The sequence below is a fragment of the Dasypus novemcinctus genome, chromosome 13, assembly GCF_030445035.2.
Source record: "Dasypus novemcinctus isolate mDasNov1 chromosome 13, mDasNov1.1.hap2, whole genome shotgun sequence".
Lineage (NCBI taxonomy): Eukaryota > Metazoa > Chordata > Mammalia > Cingulata > Dasypodidae > Dasypus > Dasypus novemcinctus.
In genome coordinates, this window is record NC_080685.1 from 8,514,666 (window position 1) to 8,536,470 (window position 21,805).

Genomic DNA, 21,805 nt, shown 5'->3' on the forward strand with positions numbered 1-21,805 from the left:
TGTATCCCCGTCATACTCACCTCCCTCTTCAGCCCCGCTTCCCTCATTGCTTACTGCCTCTTGGGCCTCAGCTACTTGTTGCTGCTGCCATCCTGGCCCTTATTTGAAAAGAAGGGGGAAATGCGGTCACCCCTCGGGCTGAAGTGTGGTTTGCTGGCCTGGCAGGGGAGCGGCCGCGGTAGGCCTAATTCCGCTGCCCCCATAATAGGGTGGTTGGTCGGACTCACCGCCACCCCTGAAGGAAGCTCGGCATGGGCGCAGAGTGCCCTCGGGCCTCCCCTTCTCAGCAGCCATGCTTCCGCGGCCACCCCTCCTCCCAGATGGCGCCACCCGATGCCTTGTGGGGCGGCACCCTTCTTCTTCCTTCTCCCTGCGCAGGCGCAGGGCAGAAAATTCCAGTCTGCCCTTTTCCCCTCCCCCGACAGCAGCAACAGCCAGGTGTGGGCGGAAAAATCCAGCCCGCCCTTTTCCCTTCCCCCGACAGCAGCAACAGCCAGGCGTGGGCGGGAAACTCAAGTCTGCCCTCCACCCCAGCAACAGCAGCCACCAATCCCTAAACCCTGCCCCTTCCCCCAGCAACAGCGACAGCCAATCCCTAACCACCACCCCTCCCCCGTCCAGTACCGCCCACTGACCTTTCGCCGGCAACCAATCAGAACAGGGCGTGGCTTCGACCAATCAGCCTTCCCCAGCCCCTATAAAACTGTTGCCTCTCCCTCAGTAAAGTGGACTTGCGTGTTTACCTTGTCTCCGCGGTAGTTCTTCTGCCGTGCGCCCTCCAGTCCTGAGAGCCCCCGACAAGGGCCTGGCCTCCCTTGTCCCCAGTTCGTCGCCTGCTTCTCCAGGCGACCCCTTCGTCGCCGGCTTCGCCGGGCGACCCCTTCGTCGCCTGCTTCTCCGGGCGACCCCTTCGTCGCCGGCTTCGCCGGGCGACCCCGTCAGCCGAACCGCGCAATCCCTTGTGAGACCGATCCCTCGTCTGCTGCCGGACCGACCCCTCGTCCCAAGCGGGACCGACCCCTCGTCCAGAGCTGGACCGACCCCTCGTCCGCAGCCAGACCCCACCTCTACCGACCGAGCAAGCCGCCGCACACAAGGTTTTGAGGTGAAGTATAGCAAGAAATAGACAAGGTGTGTTATAAACTACCATTTTTTAATTCCAACATCAATCAGCTATGAGCCATTTAGAGACTGAGCCATCAATCCAATTATGATATATGAGATGCTTTGTGGTTTTCCTTTTATTTTCCCAAAAGTAAGGAAGACCAGAACTTAATGCACTGCACTTTACTTAAATGATGGCAAATGCTTCATTTCTGTACCTATGGGGGAAAAAAAGAGAATTAAATCTTTTCAATAACTGGAAATGGCCTAATCTCTTGGAAATGTCAGGTTAAGTAATCATTTATACCTGGGATTGCAATGCATGTCTATAGAGGCCAGGCAGATAATGTAAAAGAATAAAGTATGCTTGGTAGAAGATAATAAGAAATGGAGGCAGGGGGCATGGGCAGGTAGTGTGGCAAACCGGAAATGAGGTAGCCGGTTAGTGTCACCTGGAAACGGAAGCGTAGCCTCGCCCAATATTTCAGTTTTTTTCAAGACAAAGTAAGGTCAGATTTTTGGCAAAAGTCTCCTGGTTTTTGAATATCGGTAATGAGAAAGTGAAAAAATGGTCCTGCTGGCAACGAGACCGCAATGTTCCCAAAGGATCACAAACAATACTCAGAACAAGATAGAGATAAGGGTACTCCATGGCACAAAACTGACTGCACGTCCCCCTCTTCTGACCAAGATCATCTGTCTCCAAGTGGATTCTGCTTCTTTTCCAATTATACAACCAGAGCTGCTTTAGTGCTCCTGCTTCCTGAAGGAAAATCAAGACACCCCGTTACGGACTTGGGTCCTGGTTTCTTACCAGTCCACACCCCAAAACTGGTCCCTGCTCCCCAGTCCCTCCTCAGGGTCCTCTAACGCAAGCCCAGAACCTAGGAGACCCTTTCAACGACCGATGCCAAGATGCCCCTGCTCTTTCCCCAGGGTGAGCTCATCCCTGCTGCAGGAATAGAAAGGAGCCTCATGTTTTTTCTGCAGACGTGTTCCTGGCGGTCTCTGACCCATTGGCTCAACAACAAGTCATTAGAAAATCCTTTAAGACACTGGACCAAACAGATTTGGCCTGTGAGCCAGATATAGCCTATAAACCTCCATAGCCCTCTCACCTCTGTGGAAGCGAGACACACGGGAAGCCACAGGGTGATGCAGCTGGGGTGGGCGGGTTGTTCCATTGTCTTTCACCATCTTTTGTTTTCTTTCTAAATAGATGGGAGAGGGGTGGAGAGTTACAAAATCTAGAAAGAGAGTAATCATTCTTTATGCTGAGTCTTTCAGCCTCCTTGGTTTGAGAAAATCCAATGTCAGTGCTTTCCATGTCAGGCATTCCAGAATTAGGTCTGCTTGGAGCTTGCAGGAGCGCTGGGTCTGAGAGGATTTCTTCCTTGTAATTTCTCAGAATGCAAGAACAGAAATCATAAAACATCAAAAGACAGTGGAATGATTCACATGGTACATAGACGTTGCTTTTCTAGCCTAGAATTCAGTTTAGAATTCCTTAAACTCTATTCCTCACATCATATATCTCATTGTCAGAAATGGGATTAACATATATACATATGTATGTATAAACAAACATGTCTTCCCTGGCCATGGAACGTCAAGCAGGATCAACTGAGGAAAATTTGGAGGCCTGAATAGCGGGTCCTCCTGAGCCCCTGGGCCTAGCTCCGGTCTGACTTCAGACCTCTCCTTCAGCAAAACATCCTGTGGTTCTGAACTTTTCATACCATTTATCTTAATACTAAAGCTCCTACGGCACATGGTCTGTATCGCAAAGAACAGCAGGGCACAGTCTGACCAAATGTTTTGCCACCGCATACAAAAAGGCTCACCAAATTTGCAGCCAGAATCGAATCAAAGCCCTCGCTGTCCAAGGCCCACCTTCCCCCCCAGCAAGGTCCACCTTTCAGAATCTCACTAGCAGCATCTTCCTCCGAGTCTAGAAGATTCTGAGTCAGAGAGAGGGCCTCCGGCCGAGCTATTGAAATAAACTGACAGAAACATACTTTCCCACCACCCAGCTCTCACGAAGGTGGATCAAGCCAGGCTCTGGGAGGAGCAGTTTATGTACACGACCTAATTTAGCCCTCACAATAACCCTGTGCAATGGGTGGTCTGTGATTCCCGTTTATGAAGTAGGGGAGCTGGGATTTGATTCCAGATCAGCATGATGCACAATGCCTGCACTTTTTATCATTTAGTCATTTTAATCAATGAAAGTAAAACTGCATCACGGGAGAGGAAGAAATACAGTGCAAAACAGTGCACCTGCAGCTGCAGTCCAGCCCGTGACATAGTGGGGGTTGAGAATGGATTATGCTTGAGCTTGACTTTGAGTCAGGTGGAGGTCAGATGTGACACAAGGAGAGACAAAGACAGGAAGACCTGAAATGAGGTCATTTATTTCCCACAAGTCCCGGGGTGGGGAGTGGGGGTGCCATGAGGGGTGGCGGGAAGCCTGACCCACCCAAGCTGCTCCTCCAGCAGATGGGAAGCACACACAGGCAACAGGAGGGGCCCGTGGCTTGTGCCTTTATTTTAATCCAGCGGGGTTTGTTGGGGTTCCGTGGGGGTCAAGGATTGGTCAATTTACAGCAAGCTGGGGAGGCAGATGTGGCTCAAGTGACAGAGCTTCCCCCTACCATAGGGGAGGACCTGGGTTTGATCCCTGGGTCCTCCTGGTGAAAAAAGAAGAAGAGAAAGCATGCCTGTGTGGAGAGCCAGTGCCCGTGTGGCGGGTGCAAGTGCCCATGCAGTGATCCAGTGCCCGCTCGAGCGCCTGCACAAGTGCCCGCATGGTGGGCCAGTGCCTGCGCAAGTGAGTCACGCAGCAAGATGACGCAACAAAAGAGGGATGAAGGGGAGGGTCAAGGTGAACTGCAGCAGAAACCAGGAACTGAGGTGGCACAATTGAGAGGGACCCTCTCTCCCATCAGGAGTCTCCAGGATCGAATCCCAGTGAATCCTAGAGGAGAGAAAATGAGAAGACAACACAGACAGCAAAAACAGTAGGGCAGGAGGAGGGAAGGGGAAAGGAGAAAGAGAGAGAGGGAGAGAGAGAGAAAGAAATCTTTAAAAAAAAAAAAGATAAAGCAAGCTGGAGTGGAGCAGGTGGAGCTCAGTGGTTGAGCACCTGCTTCCCATGTACTGGGTCCCAGGTTCAATGCCCAGTACCTCCTAAAAAAACCTAAAGCAAACTGGAGCAAGAGGAAAGTTGGTTGGCATCCAGGAGGCTGTGTGCTTCCCATTGTTAGGTGCTTAGGTAGAGCCTAGGGTGTGAGGCAGTGCGTCCCCGAGTAGGTGGGATGGGGAGTGGCAATGGGTGGGTGGAGGTGACCAACGCACACAGGTGGGTTAACAAGAGGTCAGGAGGCCTTGGCAAAAGGCACGGCGAGGCGGCCCAGGCGTCACCGAGGCTCAGGACTGTGCAAACAGGTACAGCGCTGGCAGCCAGCCCTGAGTTGGTGGCAGGAAGACACCGCCTCAGGAGCGTGCTAATTTGGATCTGAAGGGATGGCTTAGGTTGTAAACACCATCAGAAAATAATGAGTCACACTCTCCCAAGCCATATGCTTCAGGCCTCAGCCAAGCGCCTCGCGGCTGCCAAACACTCCCGAGGCCACGAAATCGCATCTCAGGAGGTGGCCTCAGGGCCTGGGAGAGCTGCCTGAGGAAGGACGAGGGCGGCGGTGGCGCTGAGGGCTTGTGGGCCACTAGGCGCGGAGGCTCCGCCGCCTGCCGCTGAGGGGGCGGAGGGCCCGAGGGACCGCCTCCCGCCTCCGCTCTCTCGGGCACCGGGCCCGCTCCCCTGGTGGGAATGGTGGTCTCTCTTCTCTTCTGAACTGCCCTTGATAAGGCGGTCGCTGTGGCCCACGTTGGCTGACCTGTCTTGGCGTCACCGTGGCCCTTGCAGGCCCTCGCGCGGCCTGGGCGGGCGCTGTGCAGAGGACGCGGGGCGGCCGCGGGGAGGCCGGGCTGCAGAGCCGGACCCCAGGGGCGCCCCCCTCCCTGCCCGCCTGCGGGGCGCCGCCCCGGGCCCGCCCCCTCCTGTCACTCCTGGCGGGTTAGCCCCGGTGCTCGGGTCCCCTGTGGGGGGGAGCCCGGCGGGCGCCCCCTGCCCCAGCGCTGCCCCTTCCCCGCCGCAGAGGCCCGGCCAGCCCTGCTGACCACCCGCTCACACGTTTAGAGAGTTCTTGTCTCTTCAGGAGGTGATGGACTTTGAGAAGGTGACACGGCAGTGTGCGCTGCTATCCCAACAAAGAGGCCAACGATAATCTCCTTCTTCGAAGGCTAGCAGCAGAAACGGAGATTTTCGTGTAAAATGCAACTACCTCAAGCAGAGTTTTTATGCTGCATACATACAGAAACAAGATAGATGGATAGATGGATACATATATCTATGTATCTATATATCTAATATATCTAATAGAATATATAGATAGAAGATGGATATGTGGATACATATATATATAAATATACACACACATATTTACACACACATATACCTGTCAATTATATGGATATATACATGTATAAACTGTCTTCTTAGATCGTAATACCTGCCTTGCATGTGTTTATACATAAATAAACATGAATACAATCATAGAAAGTAGGCATTTTAAAAAGTGTCTTCTAAAAGCTATCCTTCGTGGAGGAGGACAGTGGAAATGTACAGCCCCTTTTCCTTCTCCTCAGTGCGCCCTTGAGGAAGTGAAAGAATGACTCCCTAGTAGTATAATGAAATACCTTTCGGTTTCTGTGATACAGATTTTTCTCTTCATGGAATCCCCAGGCCCAAGGCTTTCTTTTCACTTCACAGAGCTGTCAGGAGTTTGTACTGCAGCCTTGGTACAACGGTACCCCTCTTAATGTGATGCTAGGACCCCTAAATTGTGTCACTTGTAAATAGTTCATGGATTGTATAATAGTTTTAAATGCATGAGAAAATCTTGCTTTTTATAGTAATCAAGTAATGAATCTATTGGTAAAATAAATCCCCAGTAATTGACTAATTATTGTTTTAATCTGGAACTTTACATATTGGATTTATACTTAATTCTTTCAAATATGTAAGATACTTCTGCAAGGCGGAATCCCAACAGTGACTGTGCAAGATGAGAATGAGCGAAGAAAGCCGCGGAGCGACAGGGCCTCCGGGCTGCGACAGGGCCTCCGGGCTGCCTTGTGACCAGTGACGCGAGGGTCTCCCACATCTTCTCTCACCTGTTCCTCAACAGCACTGCCGGAAGGAACTCAATGGTCCGGTCGCATTCAGTTAATTCTGCTTGGCCGTGCCGTAGGTTAAAAAGTCAGATCATGTTTTCAACCCGTGTCCTATTAGAACATTCCCTCTAGTTATATGACTGCTAGACTTTGAGCTCCTAGAAGTCAGAGGGTGGACCTGTCAGTATTTCAATTCCCAACACGGTTCTTTGAATTTAAAGAGGCTCAGTAAGTGTATTTCAATTTGTATGTAATCAATATAAATAAGATTCATATCTTATGTGAGACGGCAAGGAGCTTCAAAGAAGTACATACATACGGCTTACTTACTAAGAGTGGGGACAGCCCTTACTTCACACGGTAAACTCCAAGCTGGGGAAGAGAGAGCTGGGATAAATGAAAGGAGATTCTCACATTTATTTGGAAAATTATTCTATTCATCTTGCCTTTGATTCTTTAAGGGAAACTAGACAGGCAAAAAAGGAAAGAAAACAGTGAATATAAGAACCAATCAACAGGGTATTAAAAGAATTTCATTTAACTATTAACATTGCTCAAAAACTGTAAAAACAAAAAAAGAATGAAAATCCAAAAAAAAAAAAAAACTGTAAAAACTGAAGTAGGCCCAAATTCTTTTTCTAAATTATTTGCAGTGAATTTTAAAGTTTTATGCTTAACTAAAAATGGAAACTTTTTGCACAACATGACATATTTATTCTCTTGGTCTCACCAAGTCAGAGCCTCTAACTTAAACAAACAAGCAAACGAAAAAATCCAGGCGCTGCTAGCAGGGTTGGGCCTCTACAGCTAAGAAAGAAGGATCAAGAATGGAATGTCATCCAACTTGCTTTAGAAGTGTGACTCTTCTCACTTTGACTAAGGCAGAAATGGTGAAGGAAGCATGTGATTGGAATGACGATGGCAATTTTAACTGTTCTAAGGGCAAATTCAGCTTCTTAAACAGAAATCTTTCAACGAGGTGGAGGAAAGAGATCAAATCAAAGAAAACAATTCTGAGAGTAGGGCTGAGCCTGTAAGCGGAGATTCCTAAGTCAGAGGCCACACGTTTCCGTTCCTTATTCCCATTCTACTCTGCCCCTTGGCTCCTACACCCCACATCTAACTTACCGCCAGTGCCTCACTGGCTCATCTCTGCACAGCGAGCTTTGGCCGTGATTGTGATCTTGCTAAGTCAGGGCTAACCTTTACCTACATGGGATTTGGTGAATGCCCAACCATCAGTTAGATGTTTTGGCCATCTCTGCCTATTCTCCACATCGCAAACTTTTAAGTCAGCAATCTCTCCCCGCCAACACTGCTCATGCCCCTCTAGTTCCACTGGTGTTCTTGGAGAGCCTTCCCTGGCCGACTTCCACTCTGTCACCTCCTCTAAGTATTGGCTCATGTGTCATTTTCTCAGTCACCACCACATTTAAATATATAGCCAGCCCTGTCCATTCCCGATACTGATCCTTCTGACCCTGCTCAACTTCTTTTCTCCAGGTCACTTTCTACTGTCGAATATACCATACAATTTACTTCCTTATTATGTTCATTTATTTCCTACCCCTCATGCACTAGAATGTGAACTGTACAGAAAGAGATTTGTGTCATTCTTTTCATTGCTGTGTCCTGAATGCTTATAATAGCGCCTGGCATTATAGTTGGTAGTTATTAAAAAATATTTGTCTGATAAACAAATGAAGGCAAGGGGAAGTGAATATGTTCAACGTTCATTATGATTTATTAGGTGATACCAGATAATTATGTGAAACATAGATTGAATGATAATCTGATTCAACTTTGGGTCATCTATCTATAAACAGACGTTTAGGCGAGGTAGTGGGATGTAATAGGAAGGAAACAGTTTTGGGAATCACCTAGAACTCTGTTCATATCCTAGTTCTACTCCTTATTAGCTATGACAAATTAAGTAAACTTTTTTTTTTTTTTCAGGACCTTGTGTTAGGCAATGGTTTCTTTTTTTTTTTTTTAATATTTATTTATTATTATTATTTTTTAATTACATTAAAAAAATATATGAGGTCCCATTCAACCCCACCGCCCCCGCCCCCCACTCCCCCCACAGCAACACTCTCTCCCATCATCGTGATACATCCATTGCACCTGGTAAGTTCATCTCTGAGCATCACTGCACCCCATAGTCAATAGACCACATCATAGCCCAGACTCTCTCACGTTCCATCCAGTGGGCCCTGGGGGGATCTACAGTGTCCCGTAATTGTCCGTGAAGCACTATCCAGGACAACTCCACGTCCCGAAAACGCCTCCACATCTCATCTCTTCCTCCCGTTCCCCACACCCAGCAGCCCCCATGGCTACCGTTCCCACACCCATTTCACATTTCCTCTGTGGACATTGGATTGGTTGTATCCATTGCACACCTATGTCAAGTGAGGGCTTAGATTCCACATGGGTACTGGATGCACTCTTCCCGCTTCTAGTTGTAGACACTCTAGGCTCCATGTTGTGGTGGTTGACCTTCTTCAACTCCATGTTAGCTGAGTGGAGTAAGTCCAATAAGTCAAAGTGTAGGAGCTGAAGTCTGTTGAGGCTCTGGGCCTGGGTGTCATATTATCAGTCCAGAGATTCAAATCCCCTACATATATCTTAAACTCAGCACCAACTACAATTCCAATAAAGTAGCATGCAAGTCTTGTGAAAAGAGATCCCCTCTGAGTCCATTTCCATCACGCAGAAACACCAGCTCCAAAGAAGGGCCATCTGTCATGGCAGTGAACCCCTTCTGCCATGATAATAGAACCCGTGGGTCTCTTTATCCCTCAAAAGAACCAATACCTGGGGTTGTATCTACCTTATCTGTCTCTTAGACTCTGTTCAGTTGTACATAGGGGTATTCCTTCTGACAACCTCCAGACTCTTTTTTAGAGACTCACAGCCTTATAATCTCATTTCTCCTTTCCATTTCCCCCTTACATTAGGTCAAACCGCTTCCCGAAGTCATGTTATTATATGTAGACAGGTATATTCTGCTGTTCCGCATTGAATCTTTAATTCAAGGTCATTTTCTAGTTGCTTCTTCAGCTGGTATGTGGTAGTGATCCCTCGGTGCCAGGGAGGCTCATCCCCGGGTGTCGTGTCCCACGCTGGGGGGAACGCATCACATCTTACACGCTGAGTTTGGCTGTGAGAGTGGCCACATTTGAGTAACATGAAGGCTGTCAGGACGAAACCCCCAGGCACAATGCTACTCTAGGCCTTGTTCTTATTGCAGGTGCATAGGCTCAAAAGTGTAGCCATTAGTATCAAGAGCCCACTGTTGGGCCCTCCTTCCTTCCTGGTTCTTGCCGTTGCACCTGGAGGATTGCCGCTGCTCTCCCAGGGCCCACAACAGTGACCCCCCGGCCAGGAGCCCAGTACCCCCCCAGCTGTTGTTTTTAATTGTTTCCACTATGAGTATATATAGACATTACCATATACCCTGGGCATATGCCCTGTATAACTCCCTGTCAACCATATATATCCTGTCAATAACATCCCATATCAGTATTCCTCCGCTGCCATTGTTGAACCACTCTGTGATCCAAAACTTCCCGTAAAGTGAATCCCAACATCATGTCAGCTTCAGAAGAGTCTTAGATCACCAAAATTCATATATACAATATACAGTATTTCCCCAGATCCACCATAAAACCTTTTCCCTTCCACAGCAATAATCTTTTAACTTATTCATATCATATTTCCTGAAACTGATGTACAGATTCCGAAACTATAGTTTTCAAACAAGGTAACATTTGTGCTTACTATGTGGTCCATACTTTAGGTTGTACAGTTTTCTAAATTTTTTAGTTATCCTATGTTTTGTCTTATGGTTTTCATTATTAGTCTGTCGTCCCCTATATGTTTTTGGTGTAATATTAGCTGTTTTATATTCATCCTCGTGTACTCTCACATAACTCCTCTTTTGCCCCCTTATTTACCTTTGTTCTATCCATTGCACGTCCATTTTCCCCTCCCCTTAGGGCCCACAACGCCTGCCAATCTAATGCCCTGGGAGCCGTCCTTTCTCACGAGAGATACAGTTCTCTCTATTCGATGGCATTAGTCTTCCCCAGGATATGGGTCCACCCCACCCAATGGTAGAACCCACCTTGGCAAAATGAGCCTTCAGCTATTCCCTCCAGAGTCTGTCCCGCATCAGACCATACCCCCTGAGCGTCCTAACCAGGTGACCCTCCTATTTATACTTTGATACGTTTTACTCAACATTTAGTTCTCAACGAACTTCTGGCACTCTCCCATGTTTGTATGTTGCCCCTCCCTCCCATCTATTTCTTGGACCATATTACCCCTCTTTCCATCCCCAGCCCCCCTCAAACCCAGAAAACCCCACCCGAAGGTAACCCCTTGCCCCCATTTTGTCCCTTCTTTGTGCTCATACTTACCCCCAGCTCATCACAGATTCCACCCCTACAGACATTAACTCCCATCCTTCCTCCACCCCCTGATTTCCAGTAAGCCACTTTTCCAGACTCTAGGTCTCTGAGGCAGTTAACTTATTTCATATCATTGAGGTCATATAGTATTTGTCCTTCAATGCCTGGGTTGCTTCTAAGTAAACTTTTGATGTTTAGTTCTACTCTTTTTGAAACAGCAGAGATGTAAATATTCAATGAGCAGCTAGCACAATTCCTGGAGCAACAGTCACACAATAAATATCAGTTTCTCCATTTTACTTTCCTCTAATCCCCCAGCAAACTCAGTGTGGTAGGGCAGAGGAGATACAGAAGACAAAGATCATCAGTGTGTCCCCAAACCTCTTGACACGTGAAATCCTATAGGACACGGGGGAAAGAGGAGGCAGCAGGTATCTCACCTTTTCTAATCCTTCTTTTCTGGAGGACCTGATCAATGCAGACACTTGAAACTGAGAACAGACAGGAACATGTCTTGCCTAGCACTGGTGGACAGAACATGGACAAGTTGATGGTGGACAGTGCTGGCTGGTCAGGGCCATGGAAACCTGACCCGGCCTATCATCAAAGCAAAAGCCTGGTCCAAGAGTCAGAAGCCAAGTGCTAATTCAAGAGATTAGAGGGGTAAAGGAGTCAAGGGTACAAGAATTGAATGAGACTAGAGAGGCCTACATTCAGTGAAGACCATTGCAGCTGGCCTGAGAGGACTCCATACATAATGTACCTCTAGAAGGGTGGGTGACCCATGGCCATTAAAACATAATGGATGGCTTCTAAAAAGTTTTAGATCACAGTAAAGTCACATATACAAAATGGGGGACTTCCATATACCCAACATCAAACCCTTTCCCCACTTCCCCAACAATGATCTTTTCACATGTGGGTGTTATATTTGCTACAGCTGATGTACAGATACTGAAACATAGCTACCAATCATGGTTCCATTATGGCTTACATTATAGTTTATATTTTAGACTGTACAATTTTCTAAATTTTTGGTTACATTATGGTTTACATTTTAGAGTATACACTCCTATAAATTTTTGGTGAAATTTAACATGGCTTATATCCATCATTGCATGAACTTGTGGAAGGCTTCCATTGCCCCCCAGTTACCCACACTTCCATCTATTCTAGTCCTCTCTCCCTCTCCCCTCAAGGCCCACAGTGACAACCAAGCTTCACTGCTTGAAGGACAAGATTCATAGATACTTGCAACAATGCTGAGGGCTTGACACTTTAGTCTGTCCTCCCCCATTGGGAGCCACCCCTGTTCTCGAGAGACACCCTCACCTCTGTTTGAGAGCATCAGTCCCCCCCAGGATGGGGATACAACACTTTCCCACTCATTGTATGTGTCTCCACCCACTGTAATAACACAATATGGCAAGATGAGCACTCACACACTCCCTAGAAGCCTGCCCGAGATGAACACTGTGACAGATGCCCCCCGTCAAACATCTTAAACAAGTAAACCTTCCTTATTGTATTTTCTAAAGAGTATTCTCAACATTATAGTTTCAACCACATACCTGACACAATCTCCTATGTTCACCCACTCACCCCAAACCCTCCCCCTATTCCATGGACCATCTGACCCATCCTCCCAACCCTAGCCCCCCACAAGCCTGTAAAGCCCCACCCAATAGTATCCTTATGCCCCTGTCTTATCCCTTCACTGCACAACTACTTATCTCCACTTTTTAGAAGACAAAAATTAAAAAAAAAAAAAGGATTTAGACACTGAGGAAGGAATGGAGGAGATTGGTTTGCCACTGTACATGCAGGGAAATACCTATTACTGTGATGAAAGGCAAAATGTCAAAAACAAAGTTTTATGAAATTTCACTTTTAATACCCCAATTTATTTTTTACTTTATTTTAGTTTTTCTAAATTATTATATATTTTATTTCTAATTTTTAAACCTGCAATACTATTTCATTTTCCTACTAATTGAATTTGGCAATTATATTAGACTTCATTTTTGAGGAAGTTTTGGATCACAGAGGGGTTCAACTATGGCAGGGGAGGAGCACTGGTGTAGGATGCCATTGATGGGGGATGTATGGGTGGGAGGGAGTTCTCCAGGACATGTATATAGGGTATATAGATATGTTCAGATGTTCTTTGGGTATTGTCATAGTGGATGGAGTTACACTTGACAAATGAGGGAGTGCTGAGTTCCCATCCTGGGGAGTTCTGTCACACTTTCCAATGGAACAGCAACAATCCCCCAAGGGCAAGGACAAAGACTAGTAAAGAAGGATAGTCCAGTGAATGGGCCCTTGATACTCATGACTGTGCTTAGGAACCCGTGTGCTTGAAATTTCAACTAGGCCTAGAGCTGCAGGGTGCCTAAAAGTTACCTCCTGAGAGCCACCATATTGCTCAAATGTGCCATTTCCTAAGCCAAACTCAGCATGTAAATGTATTACCTTCCCCCCACCATGGGAAATGACTCCCGGATATGAGCCTCCCTGGCGCTGAGGGATTACTAGCATAACCAGCTGGTGATGCAACTAGAAAAAGACCTTGAATAAAAGGAGAAAATGGTAAGGACAAATGAATTTATATGGATAAGAGACTTCAAAATGAGTTGGGAGGTCATCAGAGGGGTCGCGTTTATTCACGCCTCAGCAGGAGCCCAGAGACAGCTGAAGTAGATAAAACGCCAGGTACTGGTGCTCCTGAGGACTATGGAGACATACAGGTTCTACAGTCATGGCAGATGGCTCTGGAGTTCAGTGCCTTGCCAGTGGGCCCTACTTTGGAATTTGTGCTCCTGGGTGTGATGGAGTTGGATTCAGATGTGATCTCTCTACACATGCCTCTTCTGTAACTTTTACTAAACCTGTGGTTGGTGCTGGGGTTTGTGCATTCTCAGGAGACTTGAATCTCTGGACTGTCCATGTGCCATCTGGGCCTTAAGCCTCAGCAGAGTTGCAACACCTACACTGCAGGTTTTTGGGCTTACCCAGGTCAGCTGGCAGGGCGGTGAGAATGGTCAACCACCACACCAGGGAACCGAGAGTTTCTACAACTCCAAGCAGGAGAATAGCATCCAGCAGCCACATGGGATCTAAGCTCCCTCTCGATTTAGAGGTGGAGTGGATATCACCATCCCAGGGTCCACAGGATGGAGGAATATACTATGGATTGGAGTGGACTTGCTGGTATTCTACTATAGAACTGTTGTGATTCTAGCAATGGAAGAAATTATATCATTGTTGTGGAGATGGTGGCCACGAGAGTTGCTGAGGGCAGGGAGAGGGAGGAAGAGGTGTGATATAGGGCATTTGCCGGACTTGGAGTTTTCCTGAATAATATTGCAGGGACAGATGCAGGACATTGTATATTCTGCCATAACCCACTGGATGGACTGGTGAAGAGTGTGAACTACAATGTAAATCATGGTCCATGTGGTGTGGCAGTGCTCCAGGGTGAATTCACCGAATGCATTGAATGTGCCCTACTTTTGAAAGGGGATGTTGATGTGGGAGGAGTGGGGGTGAGGGTGGGGAATGGGGTATATGGGAAACTCTTACGTTTTTTAACATAATGTTTTGTGTGATCTATTTATGTTTTTTAAAAAAAAAGACAATAAAGAAAAAGAAAAATGAACAACAACAAAACAAAGCAAAAAACAGAATGGATGGCAATCCATGTGGCCAAGCCAGGCCCTTTGCTGATATTTTGGCATTTTTGCCTTCTGATACTCTTTTGACCTTTTTTTAAGAAAGCTGTTGGCTTGGGGAAATTGGGGGAAAAGGCAGGTGATTTCTCCTCTGCTGCAGATCACAGGAAATATTAACATACTTTGAAGCCAGGAGGAAAATTAAGGTGACAGTATGTTTCAAATAAAATAGAGCAAGTTTCTAGCCAATGCTCCACTGTTTCCATAGACACAATGAACCATCAACAGCAAGCCAGGGAGTATTTATTGAGCAAGTGCCACTCAAGATGGACAGTGGTGCCCCTGCCTCCCATGCAATTCTCATTGCCATCTTTTGCCCTCTTGTTTCAGCTTCACCATGAGAAGTGGTTTTAGTTTAGAATCCTCTCAAAAAAAAAAAAAAACAATGCAATGTATGGCTTGCTACTGGTGTACTTAAGCTTGATATAATTATGATAAGTTTCATATTTTAAGTTGACCTATTAAATTCTACTATAGTCATTTGTACAATAATGAGCTTGCAGTCATGAGAGGTGGTAGAAGCAGGTTCTAGTCTGCAAGCTAACAAGGTGGGCCTCGTAAGGTACCAGGATCCTCTCCTGGAGCTACTGGAGCCTAGAATTTGGCTCTTACTTTACAGGGTCAGAAACTTGACTTCATAGAATCATCTGGGGATGTTTATACTCCAAGAATTGATTTCTTCTGAAGAAATTCACGAAACAGGCAAACTCAGATCTTCAGAGTTGGAAAGACACTTAATGGTCATCGTAGTCAATATCCAAAGAATGCCTCAGGAGGCTAATAATTGTTTCTTGGGGCGGGGGGGGGAAGCCCATGGCCAGATACGTTTAGGGAATACTGGGATAAAAAATGTTAAACATATTCCTTTGCAGTCTTTCATATCTAATATTTTATATGAATCACAAAAAGAATTTCAAACAGGATGAAATGTCTCAAAATTACTTGGTCATAAAACCACTTTTCTCATATTGACAAAAGAAGAAACTGATGATCTTAACAAACCAATCACAAGCAGAGAGATAGAATCAGTTATTAAAAATCTCCCAACTAAGAAGAGCCCAGGGCCAGATGGCTTCACAGGTGAATTCTACAAAACATTCCGGAAAGAACTGACACCAATCCTGCTGAAACTATTCCAAAACATCGAAACAGAAAGAACGTTACCCAACTCCTTCTATGATGCCAACATTACCCTAGTACCAAAGCCAAACAAAGACATCACAAGAAAGGAAAATTACAGACCAATTTCTCTAATGAACCTAGACGCAAAAATACTTAACAAAATACTTGCTAATCGTATTCAACAACACATTAAACGTATTATACACCACGACCAAGTGGGATTCATCCCAGGTATGCAAGGATGGTTCAACATAAGAAAATCAATCAACGTAATACACCATATAAACAGATTGAAGGAAAAAAATCACATGATTATATCTATTGATGCAGAAAAAGCATTTGACAAAATACAGCACCCTTTCTTGATAAAAACACTCCAAAAGGTTGGAATACAAGGGAATCTTTTGAACATGATAAAGAGTATATATGAAAAACCTAAAGCCAATATTGTTTACAATGGAGAAATCCTAGACTCCTTCCCTCTAAACTCAGGAACAAGACAAGGATGCCCACTGTCTCCGCTCCTATTTAACATTGTCTTAGAAGTACTTGCTCGAGCACTGAGGCAAGAACCAGAAATAAAAGGCATTCAAATTGGAAAGGAAGAAGTCAAAATTTCATTATTTGCAGATGACATGATCCTATACATAGAAAACCCTGAGAGATCTACAACGAAGATTCTAGAACTCATAAATGAGTTTAGTAAAGTTGCAGGTTATAAGATCAATGCGCAAAAATCAGTAGCATTTCTGTACACCAATAATGAGCAAGATCAGGAGGAAATCAAGAAACAAATACCATTCACAATAGTAAATAAAAAAATCAAATACTTAGGAATAAATTTAACTAAAGAGGTAAAGAACTTATACACCGAGAACTATACAAGATTGTTCAAGGAAATCAAAGAAGACCTAAATAAATGGAAGAATATTCCCTGTTCATGGATAGGAAGACTGAATATTATTAAGATGTCTATCCTACCAAAACTGATCTACACATTCAATGCAATCCCAATAAAAATCAATGCAGCCTTCTTTAAGGAACTAGAAAAACTAACTATGAAATTTATTTGGAAAGGAAAGAGACCCCGAATAGCCAAAGACATACTGAAAAAGAAAAACGAAATTGGAGGAATCACACTACCTGACTTCAAAACATACTATAAAGCCACGGTGGTGAAAACAGCATGGTATTGGCATAAGGAGAGACACATAGACCAATGGAATCGAATTGAAAGCTCTGATAAAGAACCTCACATATACAACCACATAATATTCGATAAAGCCACCAAACCCTCTCAACTGGGAGAGAGTGGCCTATTCAACAAATGGTGTCTGGAGAACTGGATAGCCATATGTAGAAGAATGAAAGAGGATTACCATCTCACACCTTATACAAAGATCAACTCAAGATGGATCAAAGACCTAAATATAAGAGCCAAGACCATAAAAACCTTAGAAAGCAGTGTAGGGAAACATCTACAGGACCTTGTAATAGGAAATGGATTTATGAATATCTCACCAAAAGCACGAGCAGCAAAAGAACTAATAGATAAATGGGACTTCCTCAAAATTAAAGCCTTCTGCACCTCAAAGGAGTTTGTCAAGAAAGTAAAAAGGGAGCCCACACAGTGGGAGAAAATATTTGGCAACCATATATCTGATAAGAAACTTATAACTTGCATATATAAAGAACTCCTATATCTTGAAAATAAAAAGATAAACAACCCATTTAAAAAATGGGAAAAAGACTTAAACAGACACTTCTCCGAAGAAGAAATACAAATGGCAAGAAAGCACATGAAAAAATGTTCCAAATCTCTAGCTATCAGGGAAATGCAAATCAAAACTACAATGAGATACCATCTTACACCCATAAGATTGGCAGCTATGAAAAAAACAGAAGAATACAAGTGCTGGAGAGGATGTGAAGGAAGGGGAACACTCATCCACTGCTGGTGGGAATGCAGAAGGATCCAACCATTCTGGAGGACAGTATGGCAGTTTCTCAAAAAACTAGCCATAGATTTGCCATATGACCCAGCAATACCACTGCTGGGTATATACCCAGCAGAACTGAAAACAAGAACACAAACCGATATATGTACACCAATGTTCATAGCAGCATTGTTCACTATTGCCAAAAGTTGGAATCAACCCAAATGCCCATCAACAGATGAGTGGATCAATAAAATGTGGTATATACACACAATGGAATACTACTCGGCTGTAAGAACAAACACACTACAAACACATGTGATAACATGGATGAATCTTGAGAACCTTATGTTGAGTGAAGCAACCCAGACATTGAAGGACAAATACTACATGACCTCAATGATATGAAATAAACAAGCTGCCCTAGATAGCAAGAGACTGAACGATAGGCTTACAGGAAATCGGAGGGTGGAGGAAGGATATGAGCTGATGTCTGCAGGGGTCGAATTTAAGACGAGATGGTGGTAAGTATGAACACAAAGAAGAGATAAAAGGGGGGCAAGGGGTTGCCTTTGCTTGGGGCTTTGCGGGTTTGAGGGTGGCTGGGGAGGGACGGATGGGTAACGTTGCCCAAAAGTGGGGGGAGGGAGGGGTAGCATACGAACCAGGAGAGGGTCAGGTGTTGGTGGAGAGTAAAATGCCGAGAAAATCATATCAAAATATAATAAAGAGGGTTACCTGTTTAGAATGCTCGGAGGGGAGGGTCTGATGCAGGACGGACTCCTGGGGAATGTCTAAATGCTCATTCTGCCAGAGTGGGTGACACCATGGGGTAGAAACCCAAGTAGTGAGAGTGGGGGTGGACCCACATCCTGGGGAGGACTAATGCCATCAAATAGAGGGAACTGTATCCCTCGAGAGAAAGGGTGGCTCCCAGGGCATTGGGGCAGTTGAGTAAGTTAGGACCTGAACACTATTCCATCTATCTCTGGAAGTGGCTCCTCAGGAAACGGAGGTTGGCTATCACTGAGGACACCAAGGTGGAAGGGAAAATGGACGTTAAATGTGTGGAACCAAAGTAAATGGGGGGTAAGAGAGGAGTTTCTTGAGAGTACACAAGGATGGATATAAAACATGTAATATTACACTATAACATATAGGAGACGACATACTGATAATGTAAACCATAATGTAAAACATAGGATAACTAAAAATGTAAAGAACTGTGTATCCTAAAGTATGCACCACAATGTAAGCACAGATGTCACCTTGTTAGAAAGCTAATGTCTCAGACTCTGTACATCACTTTAAGTAAATATGATATGAATAGGGCGTAAGAGTATCACTGTGGAAGAGAAAAGGTTTTCTGGTGGATGTGTGGGAGTGCTGTATATTATATATATACATTGCTGTGGTCTAGGACTCCTGTGAAGAAAAGCTGAATAATTAGGGGGGGGGGGGAAAGAAAAAGATAGGATGTGGAATTTTTTCAAGTTAACAATCTTTATCTAAGTTCTTTATCTAACTTTATCCAAGTTCTTTATCTATCCTTTAAGCTCATCGCTATATGCCATTCCCTAGTAAGGGACCATGAAATTATATTGGGCTTCAAATTTCAGGGAGTTCTGGATCACAGAGTGTTTCAACAATGGCAATGAAGGGATACTGGTATGGGATACCAATGACAGGTGATATATGGCTGACAGGGAGCTGTACAGAACATATGTCCAGGGTGCATGGTAATGTTTGGATATACTCATAGTGGCAACAATTAAAAACCACAGTAGGGGGGGTACTGGGTTCCTGGCCAGTGGTGCTCTGTCGTGGTCCCTAGGGGAGCAGCGACAGTCTCCCAGGTACAGTGGCGGGGACCGGGAGGGAGTGAGGGTTCAACAGTGAGCCCCTGATGCTAATGACTATGCTTGTGAGCTGATAAACCTAAAATAAGAACAAGGCCTAGAGCAACATTGTGCCTGGGAATTTCCTCCTGTCAGCCTTCATGTTACTCAAATGTGGCCAGTCTCGAAGCCAAACTCAGCATGTAAATGCAATGCCTTCCCCCCAGCGTGGGACATGACACCCGGGGATGAGCCTCCCTGGCAACGAGGGACCACTATCAACTACCAACTGATGATGCAACTGGAAAATGACCTTATACGGAAGGTTCAATGCGGATCAGCAGAATATCCATGTCTACATAAAATACCATGACTTTAAAATGCTGTTTGACCTAAAGTAAGGGGGAAATGGAAAGGAGAAATGAGTTTATATGGCTACGAGTTTCTAAAAAAGAGTCTGGAGGCTGGCAGAAGGTTTGCCCTCATGCACAACTGAGCAGAGTCAGAGAGACAGATAAAGCAGATACAACCCCCAGATATTGGTTCCTTTGAGGGCTAAAGAGACCCACGGGAGTTATGGTCATGGCCGATGGGGTTAACTACCAGGGCAGATGGCCCCTCTTTGGAAATGGTGTTTATGTGTGATGAATCTGGACTCAGATGGGATCTCCCTTCATAAGACTTTCATGCCAATGTGCTGGAGGTGCAGTTAATGTTGGGGTTTAAGATATATTTAGGGGATTTGAATCTCTGGACTGACAATGTGATAGCCAGATCCTGAGCCTCAACAGACTCCAGCACCTACAATCTGATTTATTGGACTTACCACACTCAGCTAAGATGGAGTTGAAGAAGGACAACCACCACACCATGGAGCCTAGAGTGATTACAACTGAAAATGGGAGGATTGCATCCAGCATCCAGGTGGAATCTGACCCTCCTCTTGACATAGAGGTGCAATGGACACAACCAATCCAATGTCCACATAGAAGAGGTGGCATTGGAATGGGAAAAGTGGACATAGTAGATGAAGGGGAAAGGCAGGAAGAGATGAGAGGTGGAGGCGTCTTTGGGACATGGAGCTGCCCTGGATGGTACTTCAGAGGCAATCACCGGACATTGTAAATCCTCACAGGGCCCACTGGATGGAATGGAGGAGAGTATGGGCTATGATGTGAACCAATGTATATGAGGTGCAGAGGTGCCCAAAGATGTACTTACAAAATCCAATGGATGTGTCATGATGATGGGAACGAGTGTTGTTGGGGGGGGGGAGAGGGGGGGGGTGGGGGGATGGGGTTGAATGGGACCTCACATATATATTTTTAATGTAATATTATTACAAAGTCAATAAAAAATAAAAAAATTAAAAAAAAAAAAAAACCACTTTTCTAATCACAGTTTTTTAGGACTTTTATGCTAAGGGAGAGACTTGCGGAAATGCTGACCTAATCTCATGCTGTAATGTACAAGTGAAGAAATTGAAACCCAGAGGTGTGGGTTTATTTTCTCAAGGTCATACAATTAATGCTAGCTAAATTGAGAATGAATACTGGCTTATGACAGAGTTTCTATTTTAATTTCCAATCAAAGCTATCTTTTTTTTTTTTTTAATTTCTCTCCCCTTCCCCCTCACCCCGGTTGTCTGTTCTCTGTGTCTATTTGCTGCGTCTTCTTTGTCCGCTTCTGTTGTTGTCAGCAGCATGGGAATCTGTGTTTCTTTTTGTTGTGTCATCTTGTTGTGTCAGCTCTCCATGTGTGCAGCTCCATTCCTGGGCAGGCTGCACTTTCTTTCGCGCTGGGCGGCTCTCCTTACGGGGCGCACTCCTTGCGCGTGGGGCTCCCCTACACGGGGGACACCCCTGCATGGCAGGGCACTCCTTGCGGGCATCAGCACTGCGCATGGGCCAGCTCCACACGGGTCAAGGAGGCCCGGGGTTTGAACCGCGGACCTTCCATGTGGTAGACAGATGCCCTAACCACTGGGCCAAGTCCGCCACCAAAGCTGTCTTTTTAATGACCAACATTCTTGTATCTCTTGTTCTGGTACATACATACCTTCCAATATGTATATACAGATTAATCAGAGGGTTGTTTGGTGAAGCAGTTAGAGGAAAGTGGTTAGGGGAATCTTACAAAACATTTCATCTTGGACATGGTATAACCTAGATTTTTTTTTCCTATTTTACACTGTAGTTTATCTTTCTTGTGGCAGAAATCCTCGTAGCTCTCAGGTAGTGTCTTTTTCCCTTGGTCACAATGTGTAAATATATATGCTCTTTAATTTTCTTTGTCCTTGATTGTGCATACCATAATACTTCGATTGTGTTATTGCCTGGGGCACAACACCAATAGGTTTACAGTTGAGCTTACTTTGGTTACTGAGAACATTGATGAATTCAATGTTCAGCTCAAGG

The 21,805-nt window shown here is 45.2% G+C and overlaps 1 long non-coding RNA gene across 1 annotated transcript in view; it reads right to left on the bottom strand.

The window, feature by feature from the left end:
* Positions 1-1,185: 1,185 nt before the first annotated feature.
* The window catches only part of LOC139436256 (uncharacterized), a 34,939-nt gene continuing 14,319 nt past the window's right edge, over positions 1,186-21,805 (bottom strand). Inside the window, exons 2-3 of the long non-coding RNA XR_011645351.1 lie at positions 2,223-2,315; positions 1,186-1,867 (exon numbers count right to left, since the gene is read on the bottom strand). This is a non-coding gene — a long non-coding RNA (uncharacterized lncRNA). The remainder of the gene's footprint in view (positions 1,868-2,222; positions 2,316-21,805) is intronic.